Here is a 22,441-nt window from a genome sequence, read left to right as displayed (position 1 = left end):
GAGTAACAACCCATACCAAAGCCGTGGCTTAAAACAGCAGGACGCGGGGGCAGGCTGCGGTGGTGCTGGTTCTTGGCAGGTGGAGAAGGGGGCTGCCCCAGACACGGGCATCTGCTCCTGGTGAGCTGCCAGCCTCCCTTCTGGTTGCCCATGTCCCTGACCTTTAGCTCCTGTAAGAACTTGGTTTTGCAGATTCCTGTGGTCATTGTGGGTGTGAAGTCCGTGTTGCCTTTGTTTCCTGCCCCTGAGTTGAAGATAAAGGTCTGAAAACTCCAGGAACTGTGACAGCAGCACTAATGCAGGCTTGCTCTGCCCTCTGTGCCTCTGACTTCACAGAAATGGCCAACCACACGTTACATTTCACACACTGACCTCTTTAAGGACACACCCACGTACATAAAGTAAACTTGGAGAAATCTCACTACCGAACTTCTGTGTTGCAGAAGACACTTTGTGTTGGGGTCCAACCCCAACAGGTCCAGGGGTTCCCAAAGGTGTGGATGGAGTCGGCAAAGAATGAAGGACACAGTGGCAAAGTTCAGTCCATCAGCATAGCGAGGTTCTCTCTTTATTCTCCTGTTACATCTGTATTTATACCATTTGATTTTAATCCTATCCATTCTATTCCAAAGGTTAGGGTGTTTGTTATCTCCATTCCAAGGTCACTACTCCATTGTTCTGTTAAACTACAAGGAAGTAACTGAAGGAGATTATCCTAAGTAAAGATTATGTAGCTTAAGCGTGATTGTTCGTAGTTAAAGTGATTAACTACCTTCCTGGCACTTAGTTAAGGGGTTTTACTGATTTATTCCCTTCCTTAGTCCTGTTAATCCCTAACTCCAGGGAAAAATCCCCACCTGGGGAAACAACCTTTCTCGGAGAGGTGACATTGGTTAAAACACATAGCGCTAAGTAGGGGAGCAAACATATTAAGAACAGTATGCCATATACACCAGGTCCCTTGAAACATATGTTGTGCAGATGTTTCTTCCCTGCAGCAACTGTGTCAAGCAGCAAGGATGGACCAGCTTTCGGCAAATTCCCCCTTTTTTATTTTTATTTATTTTTTTTAATATATTTTATTGATTTTTTACAGAGGGGAAGGGAGAGAGATAGAGAGTTAGAAACATCGATGGGAGAGAAACATCGATCAGCCGCCTCCTGCACATCTCCCACCGGGGATGTGCCCACAACCCAGGTACATGCCCTTGACCGGAATCGAACCCGGGACCCTTCAGTCCGCAGGCCGACGCTCTATCCACTGAGCCAAACCGGTTTCAGCCCCCTTTTTTATTTTTTAAATGATAGCACGTGTAAATCAGCGGGCACCTCTTGGATTGAGTTGTTTAAGACTCGGAAGACCTGTTTGTGACAACTTTGGTATAAAAGCCTCCCAGAAAATACGTTTTCTAAAGGAATAGAAATGGAGTGAGAGTGAAAGTGCAGTGTGTTTGTGGGTAGAGACTGTTTTCTCTGTTCCTCAAGGGCCCTTGAGAAGGCTATACCGCCCGATTGCAGCCGCACCTCCATCGCTGCCACAGGCGTGTATTAGGTGAACCCCAGAGGCTGGTCAGCTTATACCCTCCACCCCCACCCCCTGGGTGTACAGAGGGCTCCCTGGTGCTCTGTGTCCTGTAGGCCTGAGGGGGTGAGAGCAGAGGAAGGGGGAGAGGACACAGCTTTGTCCAGGTAGCTAATTGGTCTGTTTGTAGTGTCTTCATTTTACGTTCTGTTTTATTAACGTGTATTTTTACTGGAAATCACCCAAGTCCTCCAGGATTCCAGGTTGATGCAATAGGTTTCTCTTATTTTACTTTTAATTTCTCCTCTTTCTGGTTTCCTACAGAATCGTTACAGTTATGAACAAATATTGATACATTATTGTCAACTTAAGTCTCCATTTTATTTAGGCTCCACAGTCCAGGCACAGTCTCAGTCCTTTTTTTTTTTTTTAAATATATTTTATTGACTTTTTTACAGAGAGGAAGGAAGAGGGATAGAAAATTAGAAACATTGATGAGAGAGTAACATTGATCAGTTGCCTCCTGCACACCCCCTTCTGGGGATGTGCCCGCAACTAAGGTGCATGCCCTTGACCAGAATTGAACCTGGGACCCTTGAGTCCGCAGGCCAACGCTCTATCCACTGAGCCAAACCAGTGACAGCTCAGTCTCAGCCCTGACATGTCTTTTAATTACTCTCCAGTCTCCCAGCTGGGTGGGTGCTGTGCTAGGACACGGGCGGGGGGAGAAATGCGCTGCCAGGGCCCGTGCTGTGCAGACCGCAGGGACTGCATGAGGAGGCACGTGGGCAGCTCTGACACACGCCAAGTGACAGGATCCGGTCCTAACTGAGAAAGGTCAGCTGGCCACAGCGTGGAGGTGGGACTGGATGAGAGGGGACAGGAAGCCGAGCAGCGGGCTGTCTGGTGAGCGTGGTGCTGGCCGAGCTGAGGCAGGGTCGGGGTTGCAGAGGACCAGGGTGTGAGGACCAGAGAGGCGCGGTCAGCACTGTCCTGAGGATGGAGCCAGCAGGGGTGTGGGAGCTGGAACCAGGGGGACTGGCCATTCGGACCCCAATAGGAGAGCGCATTCTGCTGAAAGGAGACTATGTGCTAACCTCTGGATCTATTGGCCTCGAAGGAAGGACAGGACTAAGAAGGGAGACAGGAGAGTGCTGATCGCACGCTGGGCAGCAGCCAAAGGCACCGCCTCACTGAGTCCTCCCAGCCACCCAGAGGGAGCGTCGTCCTCATCTGACAGGGGAGACTGAGTCTCCATTCTCTGCCTGAAGCCGCACAGCCGGGAGGTGGTGGGGCCAGAAGCCAGCTCTGCGCTGTTGAGCTCAGGCCCTGCCCCACAAGAGCCTGGGCTCCACTTGGAGCTGCCAGGAAGCTCTTATCAGGCGAGGCCTCAGGAAGGGGCGTGGGCAGAAGCAGACCTGCTGTGGCCAGGAGCACAGCTTTCCGAGCCTGGAGGAGGCAGGCCCACATGGCTCAGGGGCTGGCATCGTCCTGTGCATCAGGAGGCCCAGTCCCACTCCTGGTCAGGGCACGTGCGGTTTTCAGCCGTGGTCCCCGGTATGGGAGTGTGGGAGGTAGCGCATTGGTGTTTCTTTTTCTCCCTTCCTCTCTCTCTAAAATCACTTTTAAAAAAACAACAATACTGGAGGCAGGGAGTAGGAGTGGTAATGGCGAGATGGCTGGAGTTTGCAGGGGTGAGTACCAGAGAGGAGGGTTTTAAGCAGAAAAAGAGTCTCCGAAATGTCATGAAGATTCTTCTTGATTCTCTGGTTGAACACCAGGCTGCACGTACCTGGACGGGATCCCAGGAGGCCTGGAGGGACACGACTGAGGACGGAGCCTCTCCTGTGAGGCTGCAGCTTGCACGGGCGCGGGAAGCCCTCCTCGCTGGCCACCAGGGCGCAGAGTCTCACTGAAGATGGGTCACCCCGTAGAGAACTCAGAATCGGTCATGGCTGCTCTCGATGCACCTGGACTTATTTTAAAAGCAAGCCTTGGACGGACCAAGTCTGTCTGAAATTTAATAAGTTGTTGCCAAATGAAGCACTATAGCTACTGAACCCTATCAGCATATGGCTACCTCAGGATGAACAGCGTGGCGTCCAGCACCCAAGCAAAATACAAGACCCGAAGAAGCAAACGTGTGATTGATCATCAAGAGAAAATAGTAGAAACCGACACAGAAAGGACAGAGTTGACGATAAACCACCCCAGCATTTAAAAAGTATATTCAGGTGTTTATAACAAACATAAAAATAAACAAAAATGAAAGAAATGGAAGAATATGTGTGTAAAAAACATAAAATCCAAAATCTTATGCCTGTTGATGGGCTCAACAGTAAGTTGCATGTTGTGGAAACAAGAGACTTGTGGACGGGGAGACATGGAAATAGCAACTGTCTACACACAGCACAGAGGAGACGCAAGCAGGCTGCCCCCTCCTCCCAAAAGCGATGAGACAGCGTCTCCCCAAAGGCCGGAAGCATTTACCGCCCAAGCCCAGGAGGAGCAGAGGGGAAGGGGCAGAAGGAGACCATGTTCCCAGGGGGGCTGTCCTGCTGATGCTCATTCAGGCTGGAGGGAAAGGGAACTAAAAGTCCAGAGCGGCTTCCGGCTGGGCACCAGCGCCAGAGGCAGACACTGTGCCCACAGGCAGCGCCCAGACCAGGCGGCACCGTCACAGGCGCCACCATCGCCACTGGCCACCCCGATGGCGACAGGCGCCCACTTCTGGGCTGGCACCGCAAGGGGCCTCCCTCATCTGGAGGCCCTGGGAGCAGCCGAGCATCTACCAGCCAGTGGAGCTGAGGAGCTCGCGGTGCCCCTGGCAGGCGGACACCATGGGCACCAGCCTGTCTGGGGGCTGTTGCCGGGGTGGGAGGACCCCCTCCCCCGTGCCTCCCCCACACGTCCAATCCACTCAGGGCATAGACACCCCTGTTATTAGAAGGGTTTTTATTTTATTGAGACCAAAGCATCATTCCTTATAATTATGGCCTTTGGTTCATGATTTGTCTTAACACACACACGCACGCGCGCACACACATGCACATGCACGCACACACGTGCGTGCGCACACACATGCACGCTCACACGTGCACGCACATACATGCACACACGCAAACATACGCACATACGCGCACACACACACACGCGTGCGCGCGCACACACACACACACACATACACAATCGCTCGGTGAATGGGACACGCCCCTCCTCGGGCTCAGCCCCTCCTGCCGGGCAGAGGGCGGCGCTGGAGGGACAGGGACTCCGGAGCAAGGAGCCTGGCGCCCCTCAGCCAGGAAAGGCTGGCTGCCATTCGGACCCCCGCAGCTCCCGACCCCTCCCTGCAAGCCGGTTGCTTTGTTTCCTATGACACCTGCGCTGGGAAAGCCTGCGCAGCGGCCCCCTCCCCGCCCTCTGAGGCCTGGAGGCTGGCGGGACTGGCACCAGGTGCAGAGGGAGCGTCACAGGGCGCCACCCGGGTGCGCGGGGGCCCTACTGCCCCCTCCCCTGGCGCGCGGGGGCCCCACTGCCCCCTCCCCTGACCTCGGGGGCCCCACTGCCCCCTCTCACCGCCTGTCCCCCAGTTACTTCTCTGTCTGGATCCGAGAACAAGCCCCGAGGTCTGGCCTGGCACTTGGGTAATAACACAGGATCCCAGCGCCCACTCCGAGCCCGCAGGCCCAGCATTAGCCCCCAGGGACCTGGAACCCGCTGCGCTTCTGTCCTGACAAAGGCCCCAGTGACTGCTCAGGGGAAGCCGCTCAGGTAGACCGGTGTGGGGAGTGGGGAGGGTGGCCTCAGCGCTGGCAGGGGCGTCGGGAGCCCCAAACAGCACCGGGGCTGGCCCTCAGGTCAGAGCAGAGTTCCTGAGCCGCCTCTGCTCCCGGGTCGCCCCGCTGAGTCCTGGCATCGGAAACCAGCGCTGGGCGGGCGGAAGGTGAACACTTCGACCAGCCGCCTCTCTGCGCTGGGGAAGGTCTCTCAGCTCCGGTGAGTGTCCTGCCTGTGACACGGGCTGAGGAGCCCGCCTCCCTGTTCAGATGGTTCTGAGCCAGGTGGGATGACGCACTGACCTGCAGGGGAATGAAGGCTCTGGGCGCGAACACCAGGGAGCAACCTGTCCAGCTTCTGCGTCACTCCTCGGCCTGCAGTGTGCTTTGCACGTGTAAGAACGTGTTACAATCTCTTGTTTGTACATTTTAAGGCACCTCAATGCTTTTTGAAATAGGGTGGGTGTGGAGTAAACTTAACATACACATTTTTTATTGTTCATCCTCACCAGAGGATATTTTTCCCCCATTGCTTTTCAGAGAGTGGAAGGGAGAGAGAGAGAGAGAGAGAGAGAGAGAGAGAGAGAGAGAGAGAGAGAGAGAGGTATGTGAGACAGAAACATGGACTGGTTGCCTCCCCCACTCACCTCTTCACCCCTTCTGGGGTCAGGGAGTGAACCCGCAACCCAGGTACATGCCCCTGACTGGGAATTGAACCTGTGACTCTTTGGTTCTCAGGCGGACAGGCTAGCCACGTATCCACACCGGACAGGGTGAAAGATAGACAAAAATTTTAAGAAGCTATAACCCACTGTTACCAAACCTTCTCTCATGATATTCTTGAGCTAATGGCCTACCCAAATGGTATAACAGCCCCATTACAAACACGATTTTCAGAAAGGCCTTTCCTTAGATACCACAAAACATCAGAAAGGAGGATGGCAATATACAGATGGAGAATACACGGAAGTAGAGCGATTTCTCTGGTGTGCTAGAGAATGAGACAATTCTCTGTTCCTAATTCATTTCGCAGTAAAAGGAACTGGCCTCTTTGGAGAAAGAACTGATACAGCTTTGGGTGAGAGAAGGTACAGGTGAGTTGATGTACCAGAAAGCAAGGAAGTGCATAGAGACTGGTGGAGGCATTGAGGGAAACTACTGTCCAACCTCAAGGAATTTAAACATCAAAACAACCTGCGCACAATGGATTTTAGCACATTGAACAACGAAAAGAGTACCAACCCACACAAAAAAAGAGAGGAGAGGGAAAAGGAAAAACTTTTTCAGAAGACTGTTGGGTGAAAAAATGTGTAATTGATGATAATATTATAAAATCACTTTTTAAAATCATTGATATCATAATTTATTCAGGCAAGAATTATCATTGGGTCTATAGCATTGAGTGCAAATTAATTGGGGAACAGAATATTAACAAATTCAAAGTATTTGCGTGTGTGTGCATGTGTGCGTGTATGTATGTGTATAATGTATAAATCTAGTGGGAGCCACCTTGTCAAGTTATCAAACTCTGTATCCCACTTTAAAAAAATCTTTATTGTTGAAAGTATTACATAGGTCCTCCTTTCCCCCCATTAACCTCTTCCAGCCACTCCCCTTCCTCTGCCCCACCCCAGGCCCTCACCACCGCATTGTCTGTGTCCAAGGGTGATGCATATATGCATACAAGTTCATTGGTAGGTCTCTTCCCAACCTGCCTTTCCTCTGAGGTTCAATGGTCTGTTCATGCTATTATGTCTCTGGGTCTATTTTTGTTCATGAGTTTATTTGGTTCATTACATTCCACATATGAGTGAGATCATGTGATACATATCTTTCTCTTACTGGCTTATTTCGCTCAGCATTATACTCTCCAGGTCCCTCCCTGCTGTTGCAAATGGTATGTACCAAAATTTTTTTATCCATTAATCTGCTGATGGGCACTTGGGCTGTTTTCAGAACTTAGCTATTGTAAATGATGCTGCTATGAATGTAGGGGTGCATATACTTTTTCTGATGAGTGTTTCAGGTTTCTTAGAATATATTCCTAGAAGTCGGATCACTGGGTCAAATGGGAGTTCCATTTTTTTTTTTTTTTGAGGAAACTCCATACTGTCGTCCATAGTGGCTGCACCAGTCTGCATTCCCACCAGCAGTGCATGAGTGTTCCTTTTTCTCCACATCCTCGCCAGCACTTGTCATTTCTTGATTTGTTGATGGTAGCCGTTCTGACAGATGTGAGGTGAAACCTCATTGCTGTTTTGATCTGCATCTCTCAGATGATTAATGACTTTGAGCATTTTTTCATATGTCCCTTGGCCTTTTGTATGTCCCCTTTGGAGCAGTGTCCATTTAGGTCCTTTGCCAATTTTTTAATTGGATTGTTAGTCTTCCTTTTGTTAAGTTGTATGAGTTCCCTATAATTTTGGAGATTAACCCCTTGTTGGATGTATCATTAGCAAATATGTTCTCCCATGTAATGGGGTTTCTTGTTATTTTGCTGATGATTTCTTTTGCTGCGCAGAAGCTTTTTGTTTTGATTAAGTCCCATTGATTTATTTTCTCCTTAGTTTCCATTGTTCTAGAATATGTATCGGTAAACATATTGCTATGAGAGATGTCTGAGATTTTGGTGCCTATTGCTTCTTCTAGGACTTTTATAGTTTCATGTCTTACATTTAAGTCTTTTATCCATTTTGAGTTTATTCTTGTGTATGGTGTATGTTGGTGGTATAGTTTCATTTTTTGTATGTAATTGTCCAATTTTCCCAGCACCATTTATTGAAGAGGTTGTCTCTGCTCCAATGTATGCTCTTGCCTCCTTTGTCAAATATTAATTGAGCGGAGTGGCTTGGGTTGATTTCTGGGATTACAGTGGCTTTGTAATGTAACTTGATATCTGGTATTGTGATTCCTCCAAATTTGTTCTTTCTCAAGATTGCTGCAGCTATTCAGGGTCTTTTTTTTTTGTTGTTGTTGTTCCTTGTAAATCTTTGGAGTGTTCTAGAATTTTGAAACATGTTGACATTTTAATGGGGATTGCGTTGACTCTATAGATTGTTTTGGATAATATGGGCATTGTAATGATGTTGATCCGACCAACCCATGAACACGGATATTCTTCCACTTGTTTATATCTTTCTCTTATCACTTTTTTCAATGTCCTGTAGTTTTTAGAGTACAGCTTTTTTTTTTTTACCTCCCTGATTAAGTTTATTCCTCAGTATCTTAATTTTTATTATAATAGTAAATGGAATTGTTGTTTTAGTTTATCTTTCTGAGCATTCACTATTGGTGTATAAAAATGCGGTGGATTTCTGGGTGTTAATTTTGTACACTGATATGTTTCCAAATTGATTTATTAGATCTAGTAGATTTTTAAGGAGTATTTTGGTTTTTATATGTACAGTATCATGTCATCTGTGAATAATGAATGCGTTACTTCATACTTTCTAACCTAGATGCCCTTTATTTCTTCTTCTTGTCTGATACCTATGGCCAGGACTTCCAGCACTATGTTGAATAAGAGTGGTGAAAGAGGGCATCCCTGTCTTGTTTCTGTTCTTAGGAGAAGTTGTTTTAGTTTTTGACGATTGAGTATGATGTTGACTGTAGGGTTTTCATATATGGTCTTTATTATGTTGAGGTATGATCCCTCTATTCCCACTTTGCTGAGAGTTTTTGTCAAGAAAGGGTATTGGATTTTGTCAAATGCTTTTTATGCATCAATTGATATGATCATGTGATTTTGTCTTGCAATTTGTTTATGTGATGTGTCACATTTATTGATTTGGGAATATTGTACCAGCCTTGCATCCTGAGAATATATCTCACTTGGTCATGGTGTATGATCTTTTTAAATATATTGCTAGATCCTATTTGCTAAAATTTTGTGGAGGATTTTAGTGTCTGTTTTCATCAGGGATATTGGCCTGATGTTCTCTTTCTTTGTCATGTCTTTATCTGATTTTGGGATTAGGGTAATGCTGGCTTTATAGAAAGAGCTTGGAAGTGTTCCTTCGTCTTGAATTTTTTGGAATAGTTTGAGGAGAATAGGTTTTAGTTCTTCTTTGAATGTATGCTAAAACTCCCCTGCGAAGCCATCTGGTCTAGAGCTTTTGTTTGCTGGAAGTTTTTTTTATTATGGCTTCAATTTCCTCCATAGTTATTGGCCTATTCAGGTTTTTTGATTCTTCCTGATTGAGTTTTGGAAAGTTGCATTTTCCTAGAAATATGTGTATTTTGTCCAAGTTGTCTCATTTGTTAGAATAAAGTCATTGATAGTGTGTGTGTGTGTGTGTGTATGTATATATATATATATATATATATATATATATATATATATATTACTATCCTTTGTATTTCTGTGGGGTCAGTTGTTATTTCATTCCTGATTTTGTTTATTTGGGTCCTCTCTCTTTGCTTCTTGATGAGTCTGGCTAGAGGTTCATCAATATTTTTTATTCTGAACTGAAGCTGGGTCAGAGAGACCCAGAACATCCATCCAAAAGAAGGATCAAGGCCCCACAGAAGCTTGCATTGCTTCACAGCTGGGCCTCATCTGAGCACCTCCAAACCCCAAACAAGGAAGAGGAAACTGCATATCTCTCCATAGCTCCTGCTGGGTAGCCTCAGGAAGAGGCTAAATTAGCACCTCCTTAGAGATCCAAGAGCCTGTGTACCCAGTGGGCATATTGGGACCATCCAGTTTACAACTCCTCCGATCCACAAGGGACACACTCAGGGGGCAGACTCAGTGAGCACCAAAGCCCCACTGAAGCAAATCTTGCCCCAGAAGGGTGTCTCCAGCACAGAAGTGCTCCCACTGTAGACACAGCTGATTCTCACAGCCAATTGGCCTGAAGGTCAATTCCTCTCAGTGATACCAACTACAATCAAGGCTTAACTATAACAAGACTGTGCATACAGCCCACAAAGGGGTGCACCAAGAGTGTTCACCTCAGGTAATTGGGGAGGCTGAGCCACTGGGCCCTATAGGACACCTAGCACACAAAGCCACTCTATCAACACAGGGAAGCAGCCAAAATTTGGAAACAAAGAAACAGATTACAAATGACAGAAATGGAGGAAAGAAAACTACTGGATATAGAGTTCAAAACCATGAGTGTCAGAGGTGACACGCAAACTCATATTTTGGTTGATTTTTCTTTATTAAATGGCATTTAAATATATAAAATAAATATCAAAAATATAAGTCTTTGTTTTACTATGGTTGCAAATATCAAAAAATTTCTATATGTGACATAGCACCAGAGTTAAGTTAGGGTTTTTCAAAATGCTGACACTCCGAGCTCAAAAGGTTCCCCATCACTGTTCTAGGCCAAGGCTCCCACCTCCCCCACAGAGTTGGTTTGGAAATTAGAAAGAAAAAGGGGGGAAAAGGAAATCAAAACTGTGGCTCTCTCCCCACTGGCTCCTTCTGCGGGTGTGGACTCCACCGCCGCCAGCAGCCACCCACCTTTTTGCTGCTGCATGGACGATGCGGGTCGCCCCACGGATGCCACAGGCGGTGTGTGTGTGTGTGTGTGTGTGTGTGTGTGTGTGTGTTTGCTCTGAGCAACCCCTCTTGCGATCTCGCCCTTCCTACTTGTCTCCAGCTGCCTTCTTCCTTCCTGGTTATGTCACCTCCTCAACTGGACCACAGCGGGAAATTCCAGGGAATGTTCTCCAATGTAGTGGTGGCTCCAGCCTGGCCCTGGGCGAGGCGCCGGCAGGTTTCTCCTCTCTCTGCATCCCTCTCGACATGACACATGGGGAGTGCACATGATATTCTCACAACAAGGATAAACTGGAAAAAGTTAAAAATAAAAGTGGCAGAAATGATAAATTGTGAATCACTAGAATAGTAAAATGTGGAAACTAAAAATTATTATTTTAAATGCAAATCAGCTGAGTAAATTAAAAATAAAAGGATCATGCAAGAGAAAACAAAGTCAGTACTGTAAGATTTTAATAGTGCATGGAAGTGGTATGCTATGATATGAAGCTAGACTTCGATAAGTTAAAGACAAATAGATAAATCTTAGACCATGACTGAAACAATAACAGTCATAAAAACAATAATACTACCAATAAAGCCATTGCTGATAGGTCAGCAGAGGACATGAAATGGAGCTCAAAGATAATCCATGAGCCCAAAGGAAAAAGTTTGAGAGAGAAAAAAATTAAATGAGTCAGCCAATAAAAACAAATTGTAAAATGATGGTAGGATTAAACCTCAGACGGGCAAATACTTCATCAAAAATAAATGGGCTAACCCTGGCCAGTGGCTCAGGTGGATGGAGCATTGCCTGATACACCATAAGGCTGAGTGTTTGATTCCAAGTCAGGGCACATACCTAGGTTGTGGGTTCGATATTTTCATATTTCTCCCTCACACTAATGTTTCTGTGTCTCTCTTTCTCTCTCTCTTGCTAATAAATAGATAAATAAATTAATAAATAAATAAATAAAATCAGTAAACATATCCTCGGGTGAGGATATTTAAAAAAACCAAATGAAATGAAATAAGAAGTGGACTAAATCGTCAAATAAAAAAGGCAGACAATGTATGACTGGATTAAAAGACTCACTGAGATGCTTAGTACCAAAAAAACAAACAAACCCAACCATCTAATTTTATTTTAGTTTTTTAAAGGATAGTTCTGAATTTATTAAGTGGATTAATTCTTCATAAATAGGCCCCCTTTTTCTTTCTTTAATCTTTATTGTTCCGAGTATTATAGATGCCCCCCTTCTCCCCACCTCACTTTTATATTTATATGTTTTTATTGATTTCAGAGAGGAAGGGAGAGGGAGAGAGAGATAGAAACATCAATGATGAGAGAGAATCATTGATTGTCTGCCTCCTGCATGCCCCACACTGGGTATCGAGCCCGCAACCCGGGCATGTTCCCCGACTGGAAATCAAACCTAGGACCTCCTGGTTCATAGATCAACAACGTTCAATCACCGAGCCATGCCAGCTGGCCCCTGCTGTTGTAAATATTTCCCTCCACGTCCCGCGTGGTTCAGGGTTTAGGAGCTGGAAAAGGAGTCGCACACAAATAAAAGAGAAAAGAAAAGAGATAATTTGGGAATATTGGGGGGCCAGGCATGTAAGTTCAACTCAAGAGGAAGGACTTCCACTGGTGCTCAGGCTGCACCAACCATTTTATAGTCAGAGGTAAACAAGGTAGTGGTTACCATAGTTACACTGTTCTTATGAGTTTCACTTGTTTTGACTATAGTTACACTTCCTGCACTTCCCTCAGCCCATTAGCTTCCCAGATAAGATCTGGGAGTGTTATAAGGTCAAGCCTAATTATGCTAAGAGGACTGTGCCCTCTAAGCTGGGACTTGTTTGTGACTTTGCCAACAGGTCAGTCTGAGGCTTAATCCTATATCAGCTCCCCACATCTCACCCTTCTTTTATTATTAAGCTACTATAATGAAAATAAAACTTAAACATCAAGAACAAAAAGCTACCATAATAAAAGTAAAACTTAAGCATCAAGAACAAAAATGTTTAAGTCCCAATTTCGATGTCCAACAGTTCTGAGTCCAAGTTTCAATGTCCGACAGTTCCTTATGTGTACATGTCAGCAATGATATTTCAGTTCTGGATGGTGGACAAATGGTGGCAATGCAGGTCCGACCCTCTCTGGTTTGATCCTGGGCAACCTGCAGCAACACACAGCTGCTGACTGCTAGCATGGCAAAGCGTCATCAGTGTCTTCCATCTCTGGATTGTTTTTCCTCTTGTCTTCATGGCTGGAGCATTCCTGATAATTCCTCCCTCTTGCAGGAATCCACATGGTCTTGAGGTTTTATTCCCTCCCTAACTTCAGGGGAAAATCCCTACCTGGGGACACAACCTTTCTCAGAGACCTTGGTTAAAACACATAGTGCCAAGAAGGTAGCAAACATATTAAGAACAGTATGCCATATATGCCAGGTCCCTTGAAACAGCAAGGATGGACCGGCTCCCGGCAGAGTTGTCTTCTGAAAATATACAAACATATTCTCGACCAAAAGTTAATAAAGGAAAATTTTACTTGGGATCCTTTTTATATTTGCCCAAATAATTTTCCTTTGGCTCATTTTGACACCGTGTATGTTTTTCATGGGTGTCTTGCTGTTAGCATTACAAATGAAAAATTTTTTTCTAGATGTGATTTAGTTATAGGATATATTTTCTTACATGGTATTTTTCCACTATCCCCCCCTTTTTTATTTAATTATTAGGAGGCTTTTGGAAAATTTTTATAATGTAGTCTAGATAACTTTAAATTTTGAATTTTTTGCACAAAAATATGACTCCTTTAGGTTCATTGCATGTTAAGCAATTTTACCATGAAATGAAAATTTTGGTTAATACTTCTTATTTCAATTAAACTCGTTACTGTCAAATTTAATTCTCTAACAAGAATCTTAGTTACACTGTCAATATTAATGGGAAGGATTATTTTGCATCCTTGGGAAGGCCCTGAGCGTTCCTGGTGTTAGGCTGGATGTAGATATAGGGTAGCTGCTGCCAGCCAAGTCTCTGTTGTTTGAGTCCTGCTCTGAGCTGGGCCAAGTCTCTTTCTGTTACCTGGGTCTGGATCTGAGCTGGGCATGGGAAGTGGGAAGCAGCCATGGGGACAGGAGACCTCCCTCAGAAGGGGCAAGTGTTCAAGCCCCTGCATAGTTGGGGGGATGATGATCTGTGCCCCACCTCTGTTGACCCTCAAGTTCTCTCCTGATGGCCCCTCTGTGACTGTGCCTGTCTTAGGTTGTTCCTTCCCTGGGGAATCTTACCCATCTCTGGCTAACCAGCCATCCTCCGGGGCCAAGCAGGATGATGTAAGGTTCAGTTCTGTCTCCTCGGTAGCCTATGCCCCGTGGCCTCCATGCCCAGCAACTGCCTTTGGATCCCCTCGCCTGCTGGCGGGGCCCCGGCATTGATCACATATCTTGGGGAACCCAGGTTTCTTCTCCAGGGAGGGCCCAGCTCATGCCATTGGGTGAGAGATTGATCCATGGTACCAGCCACCATGAGGCTTCAACCTCAGCATTAACAGAGCTCAGGCAACAGCTGTGGGCAATTGGATTGTAAGAAGAGGGACCCTCTTGGCAAAAAGGGCAAGAGAGGTCAATACAGAATGCTCAAGTGCCTTCCCAGGGGGCCTTCCACACAGTGGAAGGGATTAAATCCTTTCATGTTCTTATTAATTTGCTGCCAAACATTCAGAGAATTAGTTTGTTTCTTTGTTTGGGATAAATGTACAATATGCTGTTGCAAAATATCAAAAATTATTAATGACATTGTAGAATAATATCATGTAAGGATATTTTTTGCTCTAGGCCATGGCAATTCAATTTTAAACTGGAAATGACATTAATTAAATTTCTTCAATTAGTCTTTCAGTAACTTTACACTAGCTATATTCAGGAAGGCAAAAACCCAAATTATTTACCTTTCTATATTAAACCTAGTACATTTAATTACAGTCCTCCAGATGTTTGAAGGAAAAACCTCTTTCTATTATTTTCTTGCAGAGTAATTTCCAATCAGTATCCTCGTCCTCTCACAGCTGGGTTACACTTGGAGAATTTCAATTTAAAAAAGAAAAATCTTTTCCTTTTAAACCAAGTAACCTACAGGGTTACTTCTTGGATGTTGACTGATAGTGCCGCAAGGTCATGTATTTCAAGTCAAAGTCATTAAATTTGGTTGAATTAAAAAATCCTTTAAAAAGAGAGAATAAACTTTTGAAAACATTACAGGCCCTGGGAAATGTCCCAAAGTCATTCCTTGGTTATAGTTTTGAAATCCAACTTGAAAGATCATCAAATATATATGTGTATATAAGATTTAAAGATTATATTCAATTCTGTCCTCTAGATTTCATACGAGGCACACTCAGATCAATATTTCAGCATTATTTCACTTCAAAATACCTAGGTATAAGTTTTTATCATTTGAGTCCATAAACTCCAAGGTCCCAAGTTCCCAGTGGTTCTGGAAAACCACGCTTGAGGCTGGCAAACAGGCCTGGCCCAGCCCTTGGCTTTAAAACGACCATAATTTTTTCTGGGGAAAGTCAAGAAGCAAACTTGTCGCTACATTGTTTCCTGCCAGTTGCTTGCTGGTGAGAAATTTCAAAATTGGCCACGAGATCGCAGCCATGGAAACTGTTTTCTGCTGGCGAAACAAGTTTGGTCTAACCTGGTCCATTTAAATGTCAGAGCTAGGCTAGTTTCTCCCTGGGCCATTGGACCTTCATAATTAATATCTTATATATGTTTTAAAAGTGGTTCACTGGCATCCCAAAACTACTCTTTATTATAGAAAACCCAATCCTGCCGCTAGAACCTGCCTGCACTTCTTCCTTGGGTCAAATTTGCCATTTTTCTTAGGAAATAATCAGTCTTGGGTTTTATTTTGTACATTTGCAAAGAGATTCCAGCTCAAAACTCTATCGAAATGTCCAAAAACAGGACCATTGCATGCATTAGTTTTAAGCCAGCTTTTCTCTTTACACATGCACAGAAATCCCAGATGCATTTTTAAATTTTGTAAAACTTTTCAATTGCGAGAAGGAGACTTTAAATTAGAATACTTGGGGAGAGGGTGTCCATATTGGCTCACCATGTGCTCCCTTCTTCCCTTCCCCATGTCCTGCTTGGGGGGAAGTTTCAGCAAATTACTCAGATGCCATATTTTTTTCCCCCAAAGTCATGCTTAATAGAAAAAGGCATTTTAAATTTTTTCCTATGTCACTTTCCAAAGTAATAGCTAGCACCCAAGATTATCTTAGCCAAAATTTAGTCATCATAAGATGTTCTCCAGTAATTTTTAAATAAAGGTAGTCTTTTTGCGGGCGAGCCGATAGCTCTGCCCTCTCCTGCCACCTTTGAATCTCTCCGCACCAGAGGCAGATTTGGCAGCGGGGTTTCATTTCTCATTACAGATTTTAGATTCCAAATAGATATTAAGATTTTAATTTGGACAAGAAACCACATTAAGATGACCATGGCACTCTTTTTTCAGCCTGATTTAAAAGAGTACCTTTTAATATTACAGTTTCTTTATAATTTGGCCTTTTTGCACAGGTGATTCTATTAACGGAGAATTAAATATTTCAGGATTAGGACATGGAGGTGGAGGGAGCCATGAAGGCCATTCCTCTCATTTTTTTCTTTTCTTTCTGCTCCTCTTTAGGAGCGGAGGGTGCAAGAGGAGGAGATTTATCCTCCTTGGCCTCTCTTAAAGGCTCTAGCAAATGAAATACCGTGTTCCACAAGGGAAAACAGTTTTTGGAGGCAAGTTTTTTCCTGCTGATGAGCAAATTCTGAGTAACTCTTTGCCAAACATTCAAGATCTAATGTGCCTTCTTCAAGAAACCAAGGGTTATGTTCTATAACATCAAGCAAAAATTATAAGAGATTACTTTCAGAAGCTTTAAATTCTTAAGCATGCAAATCAAAAATCTATAATAAAGTTTCTTACTTTTTACGCTGAATCCTGCCCCATTAGCCTGGCTAAGAAAATGTTCCCACCCTAGTTACAGATCGCGACTTCTGCAACTGATTGTGGGCTTTGCGTGAGGTGAAATATCTCCCCACCTTTATGGTGAATTTTTCGTTTTTTCGCTCTAGGTGAAGCCTTCACTTCCAGATTTCCCGTCGGGTGCCAGATGTTGTAAATGTCTCCCTCCACGTCCCACGTGGTTCAGGGTTCAGGATCTGGAAGAGGAGCCGCACACAAATAAAAGAGAAAAGACAAGAGATAATTTGGGAACATTGGGGGGCCAGGCGGGTAAGTCCAACTCAAGAGGAAGGACTTCTACCGGTGCCCAACCATTTTATAGTCAGAAGTAAACAAAGTAGTGGTTACCATAGTTACACTGTTCTTGTGAGTTTCACTTGTTTTGACCATAGTTACACTTCCTGCACTTCCCTCAGCCCATTAGCTTCCCAGATAAGATCTGGGAGTGTTATAAGGTCAAGCCTAATTATGCTAAGAGGACTGTGCCCGCTAAGCTGGGACTTGTTTGTGACTTTGCCAATAGGTCAGTCCGAGGCTTAAACCTATATCAGCTCCCCACACCCTGCTCCCCAAATTTTAATTGTAAAGTTATAAAGGGACCAAGAGGTTTGCAAGTAAAATGATTTCTTTAAAATTACATAAAAATTCTTATAAGAAAGCTGTGGTGACTACATTAATATAAGAAAAGTGAAGTGGTTATATGAATTAACATTAAAGAAATCTTAGAACAATGAAAATCATCAGTGTTAAAAAGGGCTATTCCATAATAATGAAAAGATCATTTCAACAAGAAGATACTCCTAAATATGTATGATTAACTTCATACATATAACTTCAAAATACTCAAAACTGACAAAATTTAAAGAAGCAATAGACAATTCTAGAAAACCTTGAGATTTTAACACTCTCCTCTCAAGAGTGTTAGAATTTGATAGAACAAATTAGGGAAAAAACTCAACAAAGATATAGAATATCTGAACCTGAGAGTTATGGTTTGTTACTTGATTTAAGTTTATTGTCATTTATAGAAACCTCTATCCAACAACAGTAGAGAGCATTTTCCACCCAAATGTATTGGGAATATTCACCAACATAGACTACATTCTAGGCCACAAAAATGTCTCAGTGGAAAAGAATTGTATGTTCTTTCATATAAAATATGAAAGTTTAGAATTAGAATTCAGTCACAAAAATAGCTGGGAATAAAACTACAATCTTCTGCATCAGGGTCGGGGAAGGTCTGGCTGGCGGGCCTTTTTAAGGCCTGAGAAATCACTGGGTCTGGCCTGCCACAGCATTAGGGGAGGTTAATTAAATGTGTGACCAAGTACAACAGGCTAATTTTTAAGTTCATAACTTTGTATGTTAAAAATACCAAATGGCCCTCGGTATAAAAGGGTCAAAGACAAAAAATCACAAGAAAAAATTAGACTATATTTGGAACTGAATATAAACACAACCCATTAAAATTTGTGGAATGAAATTAGGTAACTAAGAAAAATGTGGTTATATTAGATGCAAAGAAAAGCATAAAGTCAGTAGCCCTAATTGCCACCTTAAGCTAGAAAAATGAGCAAACTAGGCCCAAGGTTATAGCTGAAAAAGTTAAACAAAGACATGAGTACTTGTGAAAGAGTAAAAAAACAAACACTATACAAATGTACTGAAACCACATATTGTTTATTGGAAAAAAATAAATAAATGTTATCCAACCCTAACTAGACTAATCAGAAAGAAAAAGAGAAAACACAAGTTACTAATTTAGGTTTGAAGTAAGTGACATAAATAGTTTCCTAATACTAGATGCCACAACTTAGAAAAACTGTACAAATTCCCTGACATTCCCAAAGTGCAGAAACTGCCTGAAGAAGGAAGAGAAGGAAGCAGCATGGCTGGACCTGAGGGGAGAGGGTAGCAGGGGGAGGAGCTGAGGGTGGGGGTGGGGGTGGCTGGCTATGGGGTTGTGGTCAGGATGAGCGCTGGTGCCACAGTGAGGCCAGCTTTCTCTGCTCACTTTTGCCACTTGGAGTTTTGTTTCTCTGGGAGCCACAGGGCCCCTAGGCTCCTGTCTAGAGAGCAATGTGCCCTCCTGGCTCTCTCCTGTTCCTTCTTCTGTGCTAAGCTACTTTTGTTTTGCTCTCCCCAGCTTTACAAAAACAATGATGATGTGTGTTAGCTACGGAGAAACCTGTGTAGAGCTGCCAGTTGGCTGGACTGTCCTCCTGTGCACATCAAAGGGTGAGGCTGGGATCCCAGCAACTAACCCATGTTTATCTGTCACATGGATGGTTCTCTGTCTGTCTCCCCCTTTCTCTCTCTCTATAATTAGTGATGATTAAGTGCAGACACACACATATATAGACAGTTTAAGCTTGGGGGAAAAACATGAAAAAATATCATGTGAGGAGGTAGAAAAACTCTCTTATTTTTGAGTTTTTTAATGATTAAATAAAGTAGGAACAACTTTCTTCGAATTTAAAATGAGGTCAGGGTCTGGACACATGGTGTTCTAGAAACCAGAAGTTTATGTAAATGAAATTGTGTCCCCTGTAGGTAATCTGAGAAAGTCACAATATGACAAATGTTACAATTTCAAAGAGAAAAGCTTTTGATGGCAAATTCTGGAAACTAAAAAATCAAGCTCATTGATTCTTAGTTACAGTGTAGAAAGGTCCTTAAAGAGTGAGCATTTGAAAAGAACAGCAACAATATCCAGGTGCCTGCAGTTTCTCCCAGGGGGTCATGTTCTTGGCAGGGAGCACCTGAGTTTCCTCTCTGACCGACATGGCGCTTGTGTGGTCAGCCTGTGGTGCCGGCGTCCAGTGACTGCCCCGCAGCTCAGCCCGGCCAGGAAGCGAGCCCGAGACACTTCTTCTGACTCAGGTGGCTCCATGTTGCTGAGCCTCAGCAGACATGTAGAGGCATCTCCATAGGCCCGGGGGCGTCTCTACAAACCATGAGGAAAGATGAGGCAGGAAGATTGTCTGCCTACAGAGGGCCAGCAGGGGGGTGGCTGGTGTGGGAAATGCTGTGTGTGTTAGTGTAGTGTGTGCTGTGATATAGTGAGAGTTTGGGTGAGGAGTGGGGTTACTGAACATAGATTTATTCATGCTTTGCTTTGAAGTATGGCAGTGAAAGGGCGAGGGCTATGCCCTCCATCTTGCCCCGTACCCTCCATGTTGGGGCAGCCGCCATGTGCTCAGGAGAGTACCTTCTTCCCGGAAGCCCAGGCCCCTGCTGGCCACACCCGGGATTTCTTTAAACTAACCAATGACAATCAAGGGAAGTGCACGCCATCAATATGACTACATCCTGTGTAATGAGACACCAACTCGCGCCAGGCCAACTGGCAGGGCCCACAGTCCCCTCTCCTGCCCTTACTCCACCCTCCTATAAAACCCCCGTCCCATCAGGCTTCAGTCTCTCTCTGCCACTGGGCTCACTGTTGCATTGGTGAGTGTGGTCGGGGAGCCGAACTAGTTCGAAATGAAGGACTCTTTGCTTTTGCATCGGACTTGCTGGCTCCCTGGTGGGCTTTTTGGGAACCTTGAAATATGGGCACAACAGCAGCAATCATATCAGGTAGAAACTGTAGTTTAACTCTAACCCTGCTGTTTGGCTTAACAATAGAAAAGTTATTTTGATTTTCTGAATTATATAAATCATCCCATTTGATTGAATGCCTTATTGATTGTAATGTGAATATCCCATTGATTGTGATCTTACTGGTTTTAGAAAGCAAATTCCTCTGTACCTGGGAACCAGGACAGCACAATTATCCCAAGACCTGAGGGTTCCAGATAATGTTTCCCTGTCAACTCAGTGGTCCCAAGACCCGAGAGCTCTAGATAATGTGTTCCTGTCAACGAAGTGATCTGGAGACCCAAAACTATAATTAACATGCTTAATTCTGCTTCTGTAAACTGCTTTTTTTCGAACCAGGTTCCTCATTTCAAACCCTGGGATGTAATCAATACCTTTGTGATTTTGCCTATATAAATCTGGTGTTGCAGCTGGGAGGACACTGTGAGATTTGGGAGAGCGAAATGCCCCCTTGTAGTCCCGGATTTGCAATAAATATGATTCTTTAATTCAACTTCTTGAGGCGTCCTTCTGTGATTCACGGGGTACACTATAACAGCTTCATCTTATAGAGGAACTAAAGACATTGGGACTTTAGTGGGGCCTTGACTTATGAGCTTAATTCGTTCCGTGACGGAGCTCGTAAATCAAATTACTCGTATGTCAAATCAACAGTGAATGAGTGAGACACGTGATGCTGGGCTGATGTTGTGGCGTTCACTGTGACGTTCACTGCGCCAACTAGCGGTGGGGTATCTGAAGCTGGCTCATAACCCGAATTTTAGCTAGCAACTCAAAGCAAAAAATCGGCCGAGAGACAGCTCGTATCTTGAAAAACTCATTAGTCGGGACACTCGTAAGTCAAGGCCCCACTGTATTAGCAAACATGTCCTGTGGAACATAAAAAATTGTACTATGAGAAAGTTTATTTCTAGAAAGGAGTTTGTTCATGCATTTACCAATCTAAAGAATACTGGTGTCACAGACAATTCACATTCCTCATGAAGGGATCAAAATTCTGCCACCGGATGCCAATACTTGGAATCTTAATCTTAAACTGTTTGTGGAGGAGCAGGACTCCTCCCAAGGAAATGCTCTTCTCTGCTGCCCCCTAGTGTAGATATTAGGGATAGCATCTTCTAAAGCATCTGCTCATATCATTTTGCAAGGACTGGAAGGCCCCAAGCTCCGAATGCCTTGTGTACTCACGTTTTCTTTTTGATTCAGCCTCTCCTGCAGGCAGGGTCTCTGACTCTCTCATGTATGTGAGGGGCCTATCCATACGTGTGTCTTACAGGTGGTTATTTTCTGTTGCTAATCTGTCATATCTATTTGATTATTAGACCAGAAAAGAACCTTGAGTTTAGAGAGAAGTTTGTTTCTCCCCCACATAAGCCATTAACCTGATATTTCATAGAGTGTAAACTTTGGAAGTACATCTACTCCACCCTGTCCTGAACTAAGATTTATCAAGTTATCTAAAGAAACATTTTTGGGACTGGATGATTTTATCAATGAAATTTGGAACAATCTACTAATTTAGTTTCTGGATGTAAAGTTTTTATTTACCGTCCAAAGGTGGAAATAAAGAGGACACAGCCTTGCATTGTGCATGTAAATTTTCAGGTAAGTTAAGAAAGAACCTGTAGTTCTCCCCCATTTCTTCCTAAGAGGTTTCCATGATGATACCTGGTTCCAGGAGGGAACATCAGCCTATTTGCCTCAGCTTTAGGCCTTAAGGCTCCAAACAGGAGCCTGTTGACCACCCCCACCTGTACATGTCCTGTTGTTTTGGGGTTGTCTTAGAAACATAACCTGCCAAGTGTGCTGTGCTTTTCCTAAATATCACTCTGCTCCACCATTTCCCAAAACGTTTTATATACCAAATACTACCTCATTGTTCTTCATATTCATTTGTATGCAAATTAACTGAACAGAATAGAAGGTTTAGTAAGTTACCAAAATCCATCCATAAATTTTGTAAGATAAAGATGTCTCCTTAGATCAGTTGTGAAAATGTGCCTTATA

This window comes from Myotis nattereri (genome assembly GCF_964212035.1).
Source record: "Myotis nattereri genome assembly, chromosome: 6".
Lineage (NCBI taxonomy): Eukaryota > Metazoa > Chordata > Mammalia > Chiroptera > Vespertilionidae > Myotis > Myotis nattereri.
Note: the sequence above shows the minus strand (reverse complement) of the source record.